Source organism: Nicotiana sylvestris, chromosome 6 (assembly GCF_000393655.2).
Source record: "Nicotiana sylvestris chromosome 6, ASM39365v2, whole genome shotgun sequence".
Classification (NCBI taxonomy): Eukaryota; Viridiplantae; Streptophyta; class Magnoliopsida; order Solanales; family Solanaceae; genus Nicotiana; species Nicotiana sylvestris.
In genome coordinates this window covers 208,618,449-208,630,597 of record NC_091062.1, presented here as the reverse complement: position 1 = coordinate 208,630,597, position 12,149 = coordinate 208,618,449, and positions in this window count along the sequence as shown.

Here is a 12,149-nt window from a genome sequence, read left to right as displayed (position 1 = left end):
CCTTTATCTTATCAAACGCCTCCTGACATTCATCTGTCCACTTAACGGCAACGTCTTTCTTTAACAGCTTGAAGATAGGCTCACAAATTGTCGTGAGCTGAGCGATGAACCTACTGATATAATTCAATCTCCCCAACAAACTCATCACCTCGGTCTTGTTCTTCGGAGGTGGTAATTCCTGGATGGCCTTGATTTTTGATGGGTCCAATTCAATATCCCGGTGGCTGACTACGAACCCCAACAACTTTCCAGATGGCACCCTAAAAGCACATTTTGCAGTATTAAGCTTGAGATTGTACCTGCGAAGCCTTCGGAAGAACTTCTTCAGATCCCTGACATGGTCAGACTGCTTTCTAGACTTCACGATCACATCATCCACGTATACCTCGATTTCCTGGTGTATCATATCATGGAATATTGTTGTCATTGCCCTCATGTAGGTTGCCCCAGCATTTTTCAAACTGAATGGCATGACTCGATAATAGTACGTTCCCCACGGCGTGATGAATGCCATCTTTTCTGCATCTTCCTCGTCCATCAAGATCTGATGATAACCCGCGTAACAATCCACAAAAGAACCAATCTCATGTTTGGTACAATTGTCAATCAATATATGGATGTTTGGCAGGGGAAAATTATCCTTCAGACTTGCTTTGTTGAGATCCCTATAATCAACGCACACCCTGGTCTTGCCATCCTTCTTTGGCATAGGCACAACATTGGCTAACCAAGCGAGATACCGGGTGACCCGAATGACTTTAGCATCGAACTGCTTGGTGACCTCTTCTTTGATCTTTACACTCATATCTGTTTTGAACTTTCTCAGCTTCTATTTGACAGGAGGGAATGCCGGGTCAGTGGGCAACTTGTGAACCATTAAATCAGTGCTCAGACCCGGCATGTCGTCATAGGACCATGCAAAAACGTCTTTGTATTTGAACAATGCTTTAATTATCTCCTTCCTGAGTTGAGGTTCCAGATGGACACTTATTTTAGTTTCACGGACATTTTCTTAGTCCCCTAGATTAACTGTTTCTATGTCATTCAAATTAGGTTTGGGCTTTTCTTCAAAATGACTTAGTTCCTTACTAATTTCTTCATAGGCCTCATCATCCTCAAATTCCTCGTCATCACACTCAATTTCTTGTATTATTATTTCAGAGTTAGATTGGCTTTTAAAACTGGGCCGAAGATTCCTCACACATGTCATGTCATTGATATCAGCATAAAAAGAACTGTACAAAAGAAGAAAACAAAACAAAAATAAAATTAAAAGAAATGAAGTAAAAGGAACAATTGCATTTCATTAAATATAAAGATAACAGGGTTTTAACACATCCAACTGGACGGAACATAATATCTGAATTACAGACCCTGGAATAATCTAGATAACTAAAAGAAAATCAAAATCCACTACCAAGACTCCCTCCGGATAGGAAGAAGAGTAGCTTCCCAGTTGTTGACTTTTGCATGTGGTCCCACAAATTGCACATCTGCCTTGCTAGACCCTTCCCCAGCCTGAACCATATTAACCTCAGCGAATAACCTTTCGAACCCCTTCTCCAAGTCTCCATCGGCTCCAATCAGTGGTCCAGGGACCTTTGACAACAGTTGCTTTCTGGTACCCGGCCTGACGAAGGACCTAGACAGATGCGAGACTGGCTTTGGCAATGCTCATGCTTTCTTTTTCATTTTCCTAGCTCTTCTCGCGTCTGCAATGGTAGGGTTGAACCCCAGACCAAAAGTATCTAGATTCCTTGGAAGGGAGACTGGCTGCACAATACCTTGCAGAGATGTACACAAACCCTTGCCCGGTACGAAACCGTTTTTCAACATTTCGACAGCTACCATGATTAATGTCGTAGCCATCTTTGGAGTTGGCACGCACTTTCCTTCCGGAATTTTCTCTACCGATACTGTGTCGGAAACCTGATAAACCCATGGTTCCTTGCCATCGTCAACCTCTATGAACGGAACAATGGCACCATTGGGCACACACAAATTATCTTCGCCATGTACAACAATTTCCTGTCGATCCCATTCAAACTTGACCATTTGATGTAGAGTAGACGAGACTGCTTCGGCTTTATGGATCCAGGGTCGTCCCAACAATAGATTGTATGAAACAGTCATATCGAGCACCTAGAATTCCATAGTAAATTCAACTGGTCCTATTGTGAGCTCAAGCACTATGTACCCGATTGAATCCTTCCCTCCACCGTCGAATCCCCGGACGCAAATACTGTTCTTATGAATCCTTTCATCCTCCACTTGCAATTTGTTCAATATGGAGAGAGGACAGATGTTTGCACTAGATCCATTATCAATCAGCGCTCGAGTAACCATAGAATCTTCGCATTTTACCGTTAGATAGAGGGCTTTATTGTGCTCGGTACCCTCCATGGGTAACTCATCATTAGAAAAAGGACTCGGTTTACCTCAAATATCTTATTAGCTATCTTTTCCAAGTGATTTACTAAGATTTTATCAGGAACGTGGGCTTCGTTCAAGATCTTCATCAAAGCACGACGGTGTTTGTCTGAATGGATCAGTAATGACAAGAGCGAGATTTGAGCTGGTGTCTTCCTTAACTGCTCCACAATGGAATAGTTTTGCACTTTCATCTTTCTCAGAAATTCTTCTGCTTCTTCCTCAGTCACCGCTTTCTTCACCGACACTGGATTATCTTTTGAGGTCTTTGCTTTTCTCAACTCTTCGGGGGCAAAGCATCTCCCCGATCGAGTTAAACCATGGGTCTCACACACTTCTTCTTTAACCTCTTTCCCTCAGTAAGTTACTATCACTCGTTCATAATTCCACGGGACCGTCTTGCTGTTGATCACTAGGAGCTGAGTTACTGGTTTTATAATAACAGGCTCTGTGCGAGCACCCTTCACGACCACAACAGGTTTATTTATAACCCCTGATACCACCACTTTAGCTTTCTCTGGTTTTACCATGACAGCGATTGATGACCCTTTCCCGGTTACCATAGCTGGCTTATTGTCTACCCCTTTCAACTGGACCACTGATTCCCCACTGGTTACCTTTTCCTTTGAACTGGTTTCACTAGAGCGGATCATCATCACCGTCTGTGAGGGTTTCTTAGCCTCCCCTCCCTTGTGTATCAACTCAATCATATGGGTCTTATGGTGAGCTGGTAGCGGATTCTGGTTAATGTTTGGTGTTTCTGGGGCCTAAACCTCGATCCGATGAGTATCAATGAATTTTTGTACAACTATTTTTAGTTTCCAGCATTTCTCTGTGTCATAGCCCAGGACCCCTGAACAATACTCACAACTCTCTAAGCGATCAAGATTTCTGGGAAGGGGATTCAGGATTTTGGCCTCGATCGGATTCAACATACCTAACTGTCTCAGTCTGTGGAATAGGCTGGTATATGATTCTCCCAATGGAGTGAAAGTCTTTTGCTTCTGCAACCTCTCATTTTGAAAGGCTTGATTGGGTCGAAAACCTATTCCAGAAGGGTTTTTGTGGGCTTTTGGGGGTGGATGGGTATTTTATGGAGCTTGGTAGGGACTCTGTGGAGCTGGCGCACGCCATTGTGCGTGAGCGGGAGGTTGGGTATAGGTTTGTGCGTGATAGACAGAAAAATAGGGATCTGGCGGTGGGTAATAGTGTTGTGGTGGGCTATATGGAGTGTGGGGGTATGTTTGGGGATAGGGTCGAGGCTGGTTGTAGAATAGTGAAAGGTTCCTGGATCCACCCCAAGCCGCCGACTCGATCGTTGCAACATCCTCTTTCTTCTTCTTTCTGAGTACACCCCCAATACCATTTTGAATGGCCTGGGTGGTTGTTTGATTGTTGAGTAACTCATGATCTTATTGGACTTGAGTCCCTCCTCAACCATGCCTCCCATTTTCACAACTTCATTAAAGGACTTGCCCACTGCTGACACCAAATGACCAAAATAAGTGGGCTCCAAAGCCTGCAAGAAATAATCAACCATCTCGCTTTCTTTCATTGGAGGGTCAACCCTCGCCGCTTGCTCTCTTCAATGAAATCCATATTTCCTGAAGCTCTCACCGGGCTTCTTCTCAAGTTTTGTCAACGACAGACGATCTGGGATGATTTCGAGATTATACTAAAAATGACAGGCGCAGGCTTGGGCCAAATCATCCCATGTGTACCACCTGCTATGATCTTGTCTGGTGTACCATTCTAGTGCCGACCCACTCAAACTTTGGCTGAAATACGCCATCAGCAATTCATCTCTTCCGCCTGCTCCTCTCATTTTGCTACAAAATCCTCTTAAGTGTGCTACCGGGTCACCATACCCATCGTACAAATCAAACTTGGGCATTTTGAACCCTGCTGGCAACTGAACATCTGGAAAAAAACACAAGTCCTTATAGGCTACACTCACTTGACCTCCCAGCCCCCTCATATCTCGGAACGATTGCTCTAAGATTTTGACCTTTCTGATCATTTCTTCATGCTCGGGATTTTTGGGCGGTTTCTCGGTCTCTGCCGAGATATCAATATGAGGAGTGTAAGGATATGGTTCTGGAACTTTGAAGGTAGGTTCAGGGGGGGATAATACTGGTTGTCGTGAGTTTGGAACGGAGGTTCACTAGAAGATCTATGTAATGTAGCAGGTGGAGGTGCCACAAAAACAGGTGTAATTGGTGGAGGAGGGTATGAGACTTGTTTGGGTGGTGGAGCTTGAGAAGTATGAGAAGTGGCGCTATGACATTATTGGTAGAGGGGAAAGGCTGGAGATGAGTTCATAGTGAGAGGCTCCGGAGGTTGGGCTGATGGTGAGATATAAGCAGGATTGGCAGGATAAACCGGTGGTAGATGCCCCTTCGCCCAAGCTTGGTACATTTCAGCCATCTGTTGTTTCAGCTTATACATTTCTTCCCTCGTTGCATTAATGTCCATTTCTTCCACCTCTCTCGATGGGTCGACAATACTTGTTTCCGATTCCTGGTCGACCATATTCAGCCTGTCTTTCGATCGGGTGTTGTAGAAGTGAGTTGCCAGAATGCCAGTCAACTAACCACCTGCCTGGACTGAATACATCAAACAAACAACCTTGTTAGCGATTAGGCTTTAACAGATTGGTAACCGCACATTGGGCATGAATGCACCTAAATAGTTAACCGTCTCTATTATGTATTTGATTAGTTGCATGCGTCATCCCGGCCTTTTCTTTCTTTTAGTTGCAAACATCCCCTTTTCTTTTCTTTTCTTTCCTTTCCTTTCATTCTGGCATCTATTCTCTCCTTGTTTTTACTCTCTCTTATTTTCTCTTTTTCTTTCCTGTTTTTCCGCTCTTTCCTTTCTTTACTCTCTTGTTTTTCCTCTTATTTTCTTTCTTTTTTTTCTCTTTCTTTCTCTTTCTTTTCTTTCTTTTGGTTATGGTCGAATCCTATGGAGATTGCCTACGTATCATGACCCTACATGAATCAGACCGAGTGTAGTTCTGGGAGATAAGTGTGAAAGTAAAATAAAACATTTTTTTTGGGATTTTCGGTTTTATAAACACATATGCCTCGAATACAGAGGCTCAATACTTAACAAATTTCAAAAGACGAGCAGACTCTGATGCAAAGACAAAATACCAACTCCGAAATTAAGTTGTCATACTCCAAAGAAATACAGACTCAAAATAGAAAGAAAATACAAACCCAACATGACTTATAGACTCTGACAAAAAAGGAAATACAGACTCAATGGAAAATCATGAGTACATCAATGCTCCTGGTGCCCGCGGGACATCGTTCGATCTCGCCACGGGCCTATGTGCATGCTCCCTTTGAAGTTGATCCAAGTCGTTCATTATCTGTTTAACAAATGTCATTACTATTGTAAAGAAGGTAGTGAGAGTCATATCCTCACAAATCTGGCACTTCAAAACGATGTAGTCGGCAATGCTTCTAATTCTCTCTCTTCTGGCGCCCTTTTCCTATAACAGATGCCCAATCTGCTGGGCTCTGGCCTCCAAAGTTTGCTCAGCAGCATAATTTTGTTCCTGAAGCTATTGCAAATCTATTTCTAACTGTGCCAGTGTCGTATAACAATGTTCCCTTTCAACTTTGAAGTCTTTTGCCTGCTTGATCATTTTGTTTTCCATGGCGATGACCTTTTTCTTTAACCTTGCGACCTCATTGTCGTACCTTTCTCTCAACTGCTTAACCAGGCATACCCGTTCGTTTGCGTTTTTAGCCAATTGTTTTTGAGCCTTGGCTGGTTCACTTTCTGCTTTGTTCAAATCGAAACTATAGTCACTCACTTTCTGCCTTAGGTTAGCTATGAGTTTTTCATCCCTGTCGCTTCGGGCTAGATTTTCTGCCGCTACTTTCATCTTTTGAATTGAGCTCGAAGGGTTTCATTTTCTTTGGCTAGCCTTTTCTTCTCCCCTTCATCCGCCGCAATCTGTAAGCTACTCTCGAATTGAAGCTCCCTGATTTGCTTTTCCAATTTTCCTATTGTGGCCCTGTACTCATTCTCCTTAGCTACCCAAGCCCACTGTTCTTGTGACGCTTCAACGAATTTCTGAACGTGAGGCTTTTTGGCTGGTCTTTTTGGTTCAGCCCTTGCATTGTTCTTCTTTCTATACCAAGCAAGATAGGCGGGTGAGACTTCGCCTCTAGATAAATCACGCACTCGAGTGTTTACTATCAAGTACTGGCATTTATTCCAAATAGAACGAATTGTTTCTTCATGAAATTGACCGTCAGAACTAACCTCGACCGCATGCGTACTAAGATCATCATCTGGATGCATCACCTGACACCTTCCCAACTGTATCATCGCCCGGTAAGGAGCGTAAGGCTGAATACCTCGCAGACCCATCAGGAGGAAATAAGGACCAGTGGCTGGCATATACCCAATTTCTTCACCAGGAAGCCAACCCAATGTCCACTCTATTTGTCCTGCAGTAATGGAGCGAAGGCAGGATACCCAGTCTTCAAACCCCTCTGGCAGCTTAAACCCTGCAATTCTTGTGTCAAACTCTTCAATACAACTTTTCTCTGTGGATCCATAACTCATATACTGAGGGCGATGGCACAGGTGCTCGATCATCCACATCTGTAATAGCAAATTGCACCCTCGAAGAAATCTGCCCCAACTTTACAGGCTGTGAGAGCTCGGTATATCTCAAACACTATCATAGGGGAGAGAATGCTCTTAGCATTGGTAATCAGGACCTTGACGACTCCGGCCACCCGCAAATCGATATTCCCGTCTTTTCGGGGAAATACCACAAGGCCTAAAAAAGCTACCTTAAAGGTAAAACACCTATGCTCATCCCATTTTGTTCGATTTCCTTTGCTACTAACCCCGCTTGTCGGATCATTGAACCCTCCTACATACCTGTACCTCTGGTATATAAAACGTAGAGTAGCAAAACCATCCTCCAACTTGGAATACGGTACTCCCTTGCTTATCTATAGCAAATCCATGAACTTGTGAGAGTTAACGACTCTTGGAGCGATCAGATACTTATGCCTCAGCCCTTCAGTACTTCCCATATAACCTGCTATCTCTTCCAAGGTTGGGGTAAATTCAAAATCCGAAAATTGAAACACGTTATGGGCCGGGTCCCAAAACGTAACCAAAGCCTTTATGACATCTCCTCTGGGCCTGATTTTTAACAACCCAGTAAGACCTCCTAAATGTATATTGACCTTATCTTGCTCTGATTTTCCCAGATCTTCCCACCACATGTGCAACTCCAAAGGGATCTTGTCCATGACTGCTATCGGCAAACTTGGACTCGTGCTCATTCTGCACATTTATTAGGGTGATTAAGCAAAAATCAAGACTCATTTGACGCAAAGACAAAATTGACACACTTTTTCTTTTCCTTTTTTTTTCAAAAAAATAAAATTCGGTTTTGCAAATATGTCCTTTCAGCACATCGAAGACGAAGATTTTAAGGCTGTGTTGGCTAACCGATGAAAACCTTGAAAAATGACCACAGATAGTTGTTCTTGCAAAAACAGTCTTCCGGCGCCCTTTTAGGGACATTCGGCTATTTCTGACAAGAATGGCATCACCCTAACTATTTTCAAATAAAAGTAAAATTTTTATTCTTTTGGATTATTTTTGCAAAAAGAAAGTGGGACCCGATAGGGGTTGCCTACGTATCTCACACCCTGTGAGAATCAAACTGGCGTAGTTCGGGCAAATAAATCAAACTATTTTTTTTGAAAACAAAACTCTTTTTTCATTCCATTGACAAATAAAACAAACTAATTTCTCAAAAATTCGGCAAAGTTTCGGCACTATTTGGACATTGGTTTTTTTCTTCAAAACAGGCGATTAACTCTCTTTAGCGCTCGTACTGCCATTTCTTTCCAAATGCTCTCCTTTTAAAAAAAAAGCCGGCCAACATGCAAATCCAAAGCAAATAAATGCACAAGTAGCAAGTAAGATGCATCAGGATAATTTTTTATTTCGGGTGCACCTGTCCTAAACAGACTCAACCTCTGTGTTGAGTCTCCAAAGTCAAATATGCACATGATGCAAACAAACGTTCCTACTAGGGATCTGGCATGAGGTGTTGTTATACTAGGTTAAAAACCCTGGGTTTATTTGTTCTAGACCTGGCTTACCCGAGCGGACAACTCGAGCCGAGGAGGGGTTGCGTACCGGTAACCAAAGGATCATCCGGCTTTGCAACTTGTCCGAGCCTCGTTCTATTTGGGATTTGACACTAACAGAAAGAAGTCACGACCAGCGTGCACTCCTCAGGAGAGAGAAGAGAGGGGTTTCGTAGCAGTTTATATATACAGTTCAGATAATATCAAAGCGATAAAAAGAAACATTTAGCACATTAGGCTCAAACATGTGAATAAAATCAGATAATAAATAAAGCCAAATACAACGATTCATCTAAGCTCGAATTCTTGAACCCTGAAACAGAGATTCTGGGTTCGATCCCCAGCAGAGTCGCCAGAGCTGTCACACCTTCTTTCTTCATCTACACCCCGTAAAAGGTGTAAAGGAGTTTTTCCAATTAAAGGACAATCGAAACGGGATTTATTTAAAAGATTCAGAGTCGCCACTTGGGAGATTTAGGGTGTCCCAAGTCACCGGTTGAATCCCGAATCAAGGAAAATATGACTCTGTAATACAGTCCACGAACCAGAAATCCGAGTAAGGAATTCTGTTAACCCGGGAGAAGGTGTTAGCCGTGGTTCTAGCACGGTTAGCTCAACTGTTATATTCGGCTTAATTATCTGATTTTAGTACATGTTCAAACGTATGTGCATTTTCAATCTTAGCCGCTTTTTATTCATTTTTATGAATATTGCAACGCTGTTAAAACATGTCTTGAACCGCGTCACATAAATGCACCCGCGGTCCTCGACATATTTTAACATTGTTGAGATTTAGATTTGGGTCACATAAATGCGCACCCGAGCTTTAGGAAGGTAATATTATTAAATGACGCGCCTAAAGCAACTACGCATTTTAACTTTGCGAGGGCCAGGGAAAATTTGCTATATGGCACGCCTCGAATTCTGAACAAATGGTTTCTAAACTAACTTATGAGGGCCATAAATTATAACTTGTCTAATATGGCTCGCCTCAAGTCTAAACCAAAGTTCAATTAACTAGCTAAGGCTTAACGTGATTTGAATTTAAACTAAACAGACGTATAAGCTAGCCTTGGGAACCAGAAAAATAAAATGAAGCCCGTATTTGGCTATGCGAGAAACTCAATCGACCAACAGGCCCATTTAGCATTTATGAGAGCATGCTCGTTGAGGACCCAAAAGGGAAAATAGGTTCGAGTGAAGCATGTACTTGAAAGCCAAGAGAGAACATTGTGCCAATGCTGTGGAGCTCAGATGCACGTTCTGACATGATTAATTAAGCAAGATCACCCATTATGTATAGAACTTAGAATTAAACAATTAGGGGCAGACTTTTGCAAATGTAGACAAATACAAAGCATGTTTTTGATATTCATATCCCTCCCAAGATGGCAGCACTCTTTAAGGTCACGAGAACCCAAACATATTCATTTAGACTCTGGCGAACAAACACAACGTCTCCTTCCAATAACTAAATCTCATTTCAAATAGCCTTAAACAAATAGTTAATTTCAAGTGCATACATTACTCCACACCTAATAATATTCAACCTCTGAGATTACTCAATTTTGAAAGTGTTTATAGAATAATATGCAGTCTCTCACACTATGTCCCTGAACTCTTTCCTTACGATAGAACAGACTTCAAGACTACAAGATTCAAATACTCATTTCACAGGACATTAAACAGTGGATTGATTCCTGCCCAAAACTTTTAAGCAAGACTAATGGGTAAATTAAACTATTCTTAACATGGATCTATATATCACAAGTCATACCTTTTTCTCCAATCAACACTTTAACAAGCAAACCTTAGATCACATCACGATTCCCTTCAAATAGAAAATTACACTTGTCATTTTGCAAATTCCATATGAAATCGTCACACTGACTCTCAATAGAAATAAAAAAAATGATAGCATAACCAGCACAAACCATCTGTTGCACTATCTCTAACAGTCCAAAATCAAACATAGGCATACAAACTCGACTGCCTAAATCAGAGATTAAGCAGAAAACACAGTGAATCAAGCTATTAAGACATCATACAAATGAGGAACTCTTAAAGGGCACAGATTCATTTCTACAGTACAACAATTAGGCTAGCATGTATAATATAAGATCTATTACAGATTATTCAAAGAAGTAGAAGAAGAGAATGAAGGAAAATCCAGAAAAAAAAACAAAACAACTTGTATTCAATCCGGCTTCAACTCGAAATACATGTTCTTAGTCACTCGTTGACAATGATTTGAAGTAATACCTGGTAATGAACAAGGAAAACAAAAGATGTGAAGAATCAGCAACACGCAGTAGCAGAAATCAAGTTAGCCCAATAATGAAACAGTAACAGAATCAACAAGTCAAGCCTCAGATTTTCAAACCTAAATTTTGATGTTCAAAAATCCAAATACACCATTTCTGCTGAACCCTTTCAAATCTGACTTCTCACAAGGGAATTAAAACTTGAAATTAAGCAGGAAACTTAACAATTCCAGTATTGTTTTTAAAAAAGGACTTCAGCCATTTTCAAATTTTGCAGATTTTTCTTTCTTCAAATCTTTTCAGCTCTCCAATCTCTTAGGTCTTTCCTATTTTTTCTTGAAAGGCAAGAAATGATGCCTTTATAGGCAAGCAAATTAGGGCAGACTTCAGATTGTGATTTTGCACTTTAGCGCTCTTTTAATTTTTATTTTTGCTCAGAAAACCTTAGTTTAAAATCAGATTTACCAACTAGCCCCCACCCCAGTTTCCTAGAAGCTTCCCCAGTCAGTTACAAAGAGATTCCCAAGCCTAGACTACCCAAATTACCCCCTGATGATCCTGTTATTACCCTTCTAACCAAACAGAGCCTGGGTCCAATTGACCCCAGTTAATGGGTCCAAATAAACCCAATTCAGTTCTTTTTGGATTCAATTTTAGGTATCGATTGAAATCAATCAAAGACTCAACATTCTAAAAAGAAAATCTGGCCTTAGATTAACCAAGAGAAAGAGACACAGGAACTTTTAAACCAAAGCCCAAAACCCAAAAGAGAAAAAAGGAAAAAAGAAAATGACTCACCCTATTCTAAAAAAACAACCAGATAATTATGTTGACCAACAAATGGGTCGTGCATGCATAACAACAGACATGCTATGGAGAAGCAAAAACACAAACACAGAAACGAGATGAAGTAGGACGACTTTAAAAAACCAGAAAAATACACGAGAAGATCCAACAGAGATGTAAAGATACCAAACGGACTGGCCAAGCCTTGCAGCTCTTTCTCAAACCCTCGATTCCAACTGAAAAGGGCCTCAATCATATTTTCTCAGATGAAAACACATGACCAAGGTCCGTTTTGGTCTTAATCAACACCGAAGCTGCCACTTCTGGAGTTTGATATTTTTAGGTATCACTTTCAACTTAAGATTCGACGAGCTCGGGGCAGATTCGAAGGAAACTGGTTGTAGATTTGGTATGAGGGGATCATGGGGATTGTAGGATGTTAGTTTGGGGTTGTTTGGGAACCGCGCCGCCGGCGACAAATGGTAGAAACCAGGGCGGCATTGCTAAGGTTTCTATTGGGGAC